The sequence below is a fragment of the Elephantulus edwardii genome, unplaced genomic scaffold, assembly GCF_000299155.1.
Source record: "Elephantulus edwardii isolate Elephantulus edwardi_28Jun2011 unplaced genomic scaffold, EleEdw1.0 scaffold00310, whole genome shotgun sequence".
In the NCBI taxonomy this organism is placed as follows: domain Eukaryota; kingdom Metazoa; phylum Chordata; class Mammalia; order Macroscelidea; family Macroscelididae; genus Elephantulus; species Elephantulus edwardii.
This window is the reverse complement of record NW_006400060.1, coordinates 71,694-80,984: the sequence shown is the minus strand read 5'-3', so window position 1 is coordinate 80,984 and position 9,291 is coordinate 71,694. Positions and strand designations below refer to the sequence as shown.

The following is a 9,291-nucleotide window of genomic DNA, read 5'->3' as shown; positions in this document are numbered from 1 at the left end:
TTGAGCAGAAATAATTGCTCCTCAGTAATTTGGAGAAGTCCCTAACTGAAGACTTACCCCATGCAATACTCCTTCTAGTCTCATACTGCTGGTAGTAAGGATGTTGATTGTTGATACAAATAAGATGAACTCATTGGCAACTTCAATACTTGTCTATCTGTCATGTCATTGTCTTTTGTTCCAGTGGTAAGGATAATTGCTTTGTTATTTTTTTTAATGTTTATTTTCTATTGGTTTGCTTACAAAGTTGATATACGTTGTGTTTCACACTATTCTTCATTCACATTATGTTTCATACAATCATACCCATGCATTATGGTTTATAAAATTAATTTAATTTCTTTATTTTATTTATAATTAAAATATTTATTATTTTATTATTTAATTTATTGAAAATTCATAAAATGAATCGCCATTGGACTATCCTAGCAAGCTCTTTCCCATTTCTTTTATTACCTCTCTTGATCTACCAAATTGTGCAACCCTGTGATTTTTTTCCCCTACCCGTCTTCATCCCCCTGCTCCTACCCATTCCTTTCTTGCATCCCTATACATGTTTTACTAGTTATCCTTCTATTTTTACAATAATGGCCTTATACAGTATTTGTTCTTATGAGGCTGAGTTAATTCACTTAGTATAATTCAAGCCTCAAGGTGCAATATTTAAGGATTCTGAAGGCAGAATGTTGGATGACCAAGGAAGCATCAAAAGAATATCAAATGAGTACACAGAGGCACTAAACCAAAAAGAATTGGCTGATACAGAAGAATTTAATGAAATAATATATAATCAAGAATGATTAAACTGCTCTGAAGTAATTGGCAAGAAAACAAGGCCTCAGGATTTAATTGAATACCAATTGACATATTTCGGCAAATACTGCCCTAGACACACTCACCAAGTTATGCCAAGAAATCTGGAGAACAACTGCCTGAACAACTGACTGGAAGAGATCTGTATTTAACCCCATTCCAAAAAGAGAGTGGTGCAGTGGAGTGTAGAAATTATTGAACAATATCACATGCAAGCAATATCCTGTTGAAGATTATACAGAAAGGATTGGAATAATACATCAGCAGAAAACTTCCAGATGTGCGGGCTGGGTTTACAAGAGGCTGTGGCACTAGGCCTTATATAGTCAACGTTAGGAGGATCTTGGCTTAAAAACAGAGAGTGCCAGAGGAATCTGTGTTTCATTGGCTATGGAAAGTTATTTGACTATATGGATCACAACAAATTGTGGCTAACCTTGAAACAAATGAGGATCCCAGAACACTTACTTGTGCTCATGTGAAAACTACACTATAATGAGGAAGTGGTAATCAGAACAGAGTAGGGAAACACTTCATGGTGCAGAATCAGGAAAGATGTGCATCAGGGATGCATGCTATTTCCATTCTGTTTCAATATATATGCAGAACAGATCATGCAGGAGCCTGGACTTCATAAGAAGGAATATGACATCAAGATTTGAGGAAGATTCATCAACAACATGAATTATGTAAATGACACAAACTTACTTGATGAAACGGAAGAGGACACAGGGAGTTTGCTGCAGAAGTTAAAAAATTATAGTCTTCAATATGGATTGGAATTTATTATCAAGAAAAAAGATATTCTCATCACTGGGCCAATAGCAAATTCATGATGCATAGAGAAGAGATTGAGATTAAGATTGTTGATAACGTCTGCTTGCTTGCTTGCTTCCACAATCAACACTCTTGGCATCAACATTGAAGAAATCAAAAGATGAATTGTACTGGAAAAATCTGCAGCCAGGGACCTCTCTATAGTATTAAAGAGAAGTGATATCAGTCTGGAGACTAAGGTGAACATGATCCAGACCATGGTCTTCACAATTACTTGCTACGCACCCAAAAGCTGGATAATAACTAAGGATGATACATAAAAAGAATCAATGCCCTTGAGTGGTGGTGCTGAAGAAGAGTGTTGAACATACAGTGGACTGCCAGGAGAACAAATATCTGTCCTGGAGAGGGTGAATCCAGGTTACTCCCTGGAGGCAATGATTTTGAGGCTCCGTCTCACATACTTTTTTTTGGTTTCCATTAATTCACTGTTGCACTTTTTTCTCCCCTCCCCACAATTCGTTCCTCTCTTTGAAAAGCAAAATATAAACTTCTTCATTGGTATGCAATCCCCCCGACCCCGACCCCCCAAAATGCACTCCACTATGCAACTTTAATTCTGGATTCCTGTGGTAATCATAATACCCTATCATATATCATTTTTAAATTGTTCTTTCCCTCATCTGTTTCAGTTCAGTATACATAATCTATCCAGTTTTTCTGTCTTACCCCAACCCTGATGTCAGTCCCGTTCTACAACAGAGGCACTATGCAGTGTTTGCCTTTTTGTGACTGAGATATTTTACTCAGCATAATGTCCTCCAGGGTCACCTATTTTGAATAATATTGTATGAGTTCTGTGTTTTTCAATGCAGCGTAGTATTCCATTGTGTGAATATACCACATCTTCTCTATCCATTAGTTTGTTGATGGGCACTTAGGCTGTTTCCAACTCCTTGCTACTGTGAACAAAGCCGCGATAAACATAGGTGTACATATATCTGCTTGGATGTCAGTTATGGTCTCTTTAGGGTATATTCCCAGTAGTGGAATTGCTGAGTCAAATGGTATCTGTATTTGTAACTTTTTGAGGAAGCGCGACACCACTTTCCACAGTGGTTGCCCCATTTTACACATCCACCAAGAGTTAATAAGGGTTCCAATTTCTCCACAACCTCGCCAGCATTTGTTGCTTGCCGTTCTATTGAATTTTGCTATTCTTACTGGGGTGAGATGATATCTTTGAGCATGTGGAAAGGAGAGACCAGTCTTTGGAATGGGATAGCAAGCTTAGAAGGGTGGAGGGACAGTGCAAGAGAGAAAGACCCTGGATGAGATAGACTGACTTAGTGACTGGAAAATTGAGATTATGTCTGTAGAAAATGATAAGATTGGCTCAGGATAAGGTGGGTTTCAGAGCTAATGTGCATATGGTTGCTATGAGTCACAGGCGACTAGATGACACATAACAACAACAACAATAGACCTAAACTTGATCCCAGTTTGTCTCTTATGAACTTTATGGTTTGGGGCTTTACTACCAGGTCTCTGATCCACCCTGAGTTGATATTTGTATATGGTGTGAGATGTGGGTCCAGTTTCAGCTTTCTGCACGTACAGTTTTCAGCAGTACAGTTTTGCTACCACCATTTGTGAAGAGGTTATCATTTCCACATTTGATAGGTTTTATTTCCTTGTCCAATATTGTTGTTGTTGTTATGTGCCATCGAGTCGTTTGCAACTCATAGCGACCCTATGCACAACAGCCCTAAATCCTGCTCTATCCTGCGCCAACCGCACTGCCTCTGACACACCCATCCCGATTACCCCAGTCACCGAGTCAATCCATCTCATAGAGGGTCGTCCCCTCCTGCGCCGTCCCTCCACCCTCCCAAGCATGATGTCCCTCTCCAAGGACCCGTCCCTCCTGGCAACATGTCCAAAGTATGTCAGACGAAGCCCCAGAATCCTTGCCTCCAAGGAGTAGCTTGTTTTAATCCTCTCCAAGATGAATCTGTTTGTTTTCCTGGCAGTCCATGGTACATTCAGTACCCTTCTCCAGCACCACAGCTCAAAAGCATCCACTCTCCTTCTGTCCTCCCTAGTCATTGTCCAACGCTCTGATGCATAACAAACGATTGCAAAGACCATGGCCTGTATCAGGCGCACCTTAGTCTCCAGAGAGACACTGCTGCTCCTGAGTACGTTAGAGAGGTCCCTAACAAAAGACTTGCCCATCGCGATACACTTTTTGATTTCCTGACTGCTGGTGCCAAGAGTGTTGACTGTGGAGCCGAGCAAACTGAAGCTGTGAACAATCTCAATCTCTTCGCCATCCATCCTGACGCTGCCAATTGGTCCAGTGGTGAGAATCTTTGTCTTGTTGACATTGAGCCTCAGTCCATACTGAAGGCTGAAGTCCTTGACCCGTCGCAGCAAGTGCATGAGGTCCTCCTCAGTTTCAGCAGGCAGGGTTGTGTCGTCTGCATAATGCAGATTGTTAATAGATCTTCCAGCAATCCTGATGCCACAATTCTCCCCATAGAGCCCAGCCTCTCGGATAATCTGCTCTGCATACATGTTGAAAAGGTATGGAGACAGGATGCATCCCTGGTGCACACCCTTCCCAATTTTGAACCATGCAGTGTTGCCGTGCTCTGTTCTGACTGCTGCCTAGAGTGGTCCATTTCTGAGTTCTCGATTCTGTTCCATTGGTCTACTATGTTCCTGTCATTATATGAGTATCATGCTCTTTTGGTTACTACCACTGTATAGTAGGTTTGAGGCCAGGGAGTGATATGCCTCCCACTACACTTTTGTTTTTCAGAAGTACTTTGTTTATTTTGGGTCTCTTTCCTCTCGAAATAAACTTGACAAATCTCCTCTAGATTTCCTTTAAAAAGAAGAATTTGGTTATCTGTATTGGGATTGCATTGAAAATGTAGACTTTTTTTTTTTTTGGTATGATAGTCATTTTCACATTATTGAATCTTCCTCCTGCCCATGAACAGAGAACAATTTTCCATTTATTAAAATCTTTTATTGTTTCTTGCAAAAATGTTCTGTAGTTTTATAGGTCTTTTGTGTCTCTAGTTAAGTTCATTCCCAAGTATCTCAACTTGTGGTTGGCTATTGTAAATGGTTTTACTTTCTTGATTTCCTTCTCTGAGTTCTCTTTGTTACAGTAGAGGAATTCCATTTACTAACTCCATAGCCTCTAGCAAAAAGGAAATTATAAGAACAAGAATGGAAATCAATGAGATAGAGAACAGAAAAACAGTTTAAAATATCAACAAAATCTGGAGCTGGTTTTTCAAAAGGATCGTTAAAATTTGCAAACCATTGGTAAACTTAACAAATGAAAAAAGAAGATACAATTATATTAAGGAATGATAGCGGTGACATCATAACAGGACTAGAGGAAATTAAATCTATATTATCAGATTATTGTGTAAAGCTATACTCTGAGAAATTTTAAAATTTAAAGGAAATAAAAAAAATCCTGGAAACTCATGTCTTACCCTGATTGACACAGACAGATGTAAAACACTTGATCAGATTCATCACAAAAGAAGAAATTGAGCAGATCATAAAAAGATTCCCCACCAGAAAAAGTACTGGACAGATGGCTTCATGGATGAAGTCTACCAAACATTCAGAGTAGATTTATCACCAATTTTACTTAAATTATTTCAAAACATAGAAAAAGAATTAATATTCCCAAAAACATTTTATGAAACAAACATAACTCTAATACCAACATCAGGCAAAGATACTACCAAAAAAGAAAATTACAAATGCAAAAACCTTTAACAAAATCCTAGCCAATAAAATCCAACAGAACATCAAAAAGATAATTCACCATGACCAAGTGGGACTCATAACATATATGTAAGGATGGTTCAACATAAGAAAAACAATCGAAGAATATCTGTCTCAAAAAATAGCACTTTTGCTGAAGAATTTGCATATTTATTGTATTCGCTAAGTTTTTGCAAATGTAGGAGTCAAACTTGGAGAACCTTCTGAAATTGACCAAAGAGACAAATATGTTGGAATTTGTGGACTCTTTGTGCTGCACTTTCACAGTTTTCGAACTGTTGATAAAAAATTTTATAACTCTTTATTGGACATTTGTAAAAAGGTTCCAGCCATCACACTAACTGCTAATATTATTTGGTTTCCTGATAATATTCTGATCCAGAAAATACCAGCAGCTGCCAAGCTTCTAGACAGAAAAAGCCTTCAAGCCATTAAAATGCATAGGGATACTTTCCTGCAGCAGAAAGCTCAGTCACTTACCAATGATGTACAGTCTTACTACATCTTTGTGAGCTCATGGATGATGAAAATGGAATCTATTTTATCTAAAGAGTAGAGAATGGATAAATTTGCTGATGACCTCACGAACAGATGTAATAGTTTTATGCAGGGCTTCCTATATGCATATAGTATTAGTACCATTATTAAAACCACCATGAATCTCTATATGTCCATGCAAAAACCAACGACCAAAGCCTCTGTTAAAGCATTATGCAGGCTTGTTGAACTTCTTAAGGCAATTGAGCATATGTTCTACAGAAGAATCATGGTTGTGGCTGATTGAGTTTCACATATAACTCAGCACCTTCAACATCAGGCCCTTAATTCCATTTCTGTGACGAAGAAAAGAGTAATTTCTGACAAAAAATACAGTGAACAGCCTCTTGATGTCCTCTCTGCTTTAGTTCTGGCTGAAAATACTCTAAATGGCCCGAGTACAAGGCAAGGACGACTTATTGCCTCTCTGGCGCTGAGTGTTGGCACACAGATGAAGACATTTAAGGATGAGGAACTCTTTCCACTTCAAGGCGTCATGAAAATACTGGATCTTATCAGTGAACTCAGAGAACGAGTCCAAACACAATGTGATTGTTGTTTTTAATACTGGCACCGAGCTGTCTTCCCTATTTATTTAGATGATGTGTATGAAAATGCTGTGGATGCAGCTAGATTACATTGTATGTTCAGTGCTTTGCTTGACTGTGTACCTGCTATGGTGCAAGCGAGACATTTAGAGTCTCACGAAATACTCCTGGATTGCTATGACAAGGAAATCGTGGAAATTTTAAACGAGCATTTGCTGTACAAGTTGTGCAAAGAAATAGGGAAGGATCTGTGACTCTCTGTGCACAATCACTTAAAACTGGACGACCGAAACCCATTCAAAGTTGGCATGAAAGATCTCGCTCTTTTTTCCTCTCTGAATCCAATTCGATTTTTTTAATCGTTTCATTGACATTCGAGCACATGTAACTCACTACCTAGATAAGACCTTCTACAATCTAACAACAGTGGCTCTTCATGACTGGGCCACTTACAGCGAAATGAGAAACCTAGCTACTCAGCGTTACGGATTGGTGATGACAGAGGCACACCTTCTGAGTCAGACTTTGGAGCAGGACCTGGATGCTTTGGAAATCATGAGAAACATTCATATATTTGTGTCTCGTTATCTCTATCATCTCAACAATCAAATTTTTATTGAGCAAACAAGCAATAACAAACATTTGAATACCATTAATATTCAACATATTGCAAATTCAATTCGAACACATGGCACAGGAATCATGAATACAACAGTTAATTTCACCTACCATTTTTTAAAAAAGAAGTTCTATATATTTAGTCAATTTATGTATGATGAACATGTCAAATCTAGATTGATTAAAGATATTAGATTTTTCCGGGAAATCAAGGATCAAAATGATCATAAGTATCCTTATGAAAGAGCAGAAAAATTCAATCGAGGCATCAGAAAACTTGGAATAACACCAGAGGGACAGAGCTACCTGGATCAGTTCAGGCAACTCATTAGCCAGATGGGCTAAGTGTGAATGATAAGATCTGGTGGCCTTCATTGTAGCAGCAATGCCATTAGATTTGTGCCTGATCTTGAAGATATTGTAAATTTTGAAGAATTAGTAAAAGAAGAAGGTGTTGCAGATGAAACATTAAAAGCAGCAAGGCATTTGGATTCAGTCCTCAGTGATCACAGAAGCAACTCTGCTGAAGGCAGAGTATTTCAAAATGCTTGTGGATGTTTTTGATACAGAATTCTGACTGCTGAAGAATATACACCTTCGAAATTTCTATATAATTGTCCCCCCGCTGACCCTCAACTTTGTAGAGCATTCCGTCAGTTGCAAGGAAAAATTGCATAAAAAAAATGGAGCCGCTTTTACTGATGATGGCTTTGCCATGAGTGTGGCATACATCCTGAAGCTCTTGGATCAGTACCAGGAGTTTGACTCCCTTCACTGGTACCAGTCTGTTCGAGAGAAGTACCTGAAGGAGATGAGAGCAGTTGCTAAGCAACAGAACGTGCAGTCAACCAGTCAGGATGAGAAACTCCTGAAGACCATGAACCTCACGCAGAAGCAGCTGGATGTCTACCTACAGGAATTTGAATTGCTCTCTTTCTCACTGAGCAATGCAAGGATTTTCTTCAGAACTGACAAGACTGCAGCAGAGGAAAACCAGGAAAAGAAGGAGAAGGAAGAAGAGACTAAAGCCAGTGGTAGAGAGCTCCCAGACAGCGCAGTGTCTGCCGAGTCCGGTGTGAAATGATACCGATGGTCTGCGTTTCCTGTGACATCAGAACTGTCAGTGCTATTGCCAAATGAATGCTGACAAGCTATTAATAAACTGTTTCCTGGGTCAGTCTCTGGAAGAAATTCTAATGTTGCAACTTTTTAAGACAGTGCCCTTAAGTCCATGCTTCTTGTAAAAGCTTGACTTGTAGAGGCTGAGAATGAGATTGAAAATTGGATGTTAGCCAAGAGGATGAGTTTAGGAACAGTTTAGCTGACGTGAAGTTCTGGAAAGGCAACTTCGAATTCCTAAACTGCCACCTCAAATCTCCCGTAATCTATGAGTGCTTCTAATTTGTACTTGCAGAAGTCTTTGGTGCATATTTGTCTTAACTCATTGGCAATTCATTGCATATATCATGTATAACAGCCAGTTAATACATAATGTAAGACAAGAATTGAGCCTGAAATTCATGAAGCATATGTCACATTCTCAAAAGAGGTATTTATGACTCTGACTTGGGTTCTAGAGGTGAGGTCCCAGTGTGGTGTGCAACCTTAGGACAGTAGAAACTGGTGAGTATCCCTGCATTGTTAATCCCATGTTGCTCACAAGAGCTGCTCTCTGGGGAGACGTTTTACACTAGTTACATTGCTTTAGAAACACTTAACCTCCAACGACTGCTTTAAATTTAAGATTTACTTAATATTCAAGATGAAAGAAAATCCAGATAAAGCCATAGTCCTGCCTGAAGCTTCACTTCTGGTTGAAGGCACTATGAAAAGCACCAGAGAATACAGAATGAATTCTTATTTCTCCATCCAAACTCAGGTCCTTGAGGCTCAGATGAGATCTTGGTGATGGTTTGGGAATATATTTTCTTTAAACCACGTATCATCTCATTGCACTCTGCAGGCACTTAAAAAATGACTGCTGTGAGGATAAAGTTCTAATAAAATAATTTACTGGTTCAAAAAGTACAGAAAGATTTTGAGTAAATTTAGTTTCTGATGAGCTGCGAGCTTTATTTTTGTTAAGAGTATATAACCCTGCTTGCTGAAACTGAAGAGGACCTGAAGCACCTGCTGCAGAGGGTCAAGGACTGCAGCCTCCAATATGGATTGAGGC

General features: G+C 39.0%; 1 pseudogene; it reads left to right on the top strand.

The window, feature by feature from the left end:
* The first annotated feature begins 5,487 nt into the window (after positions 1 to 5,487).
* On the top strand, positions 5,488 to 8,199 carry LOC102852890 (annotated as a pseudogene).
* The last annotated feature ends 1,092 nt before the right edge of the window (positions 8,200 to 9,291 follow it).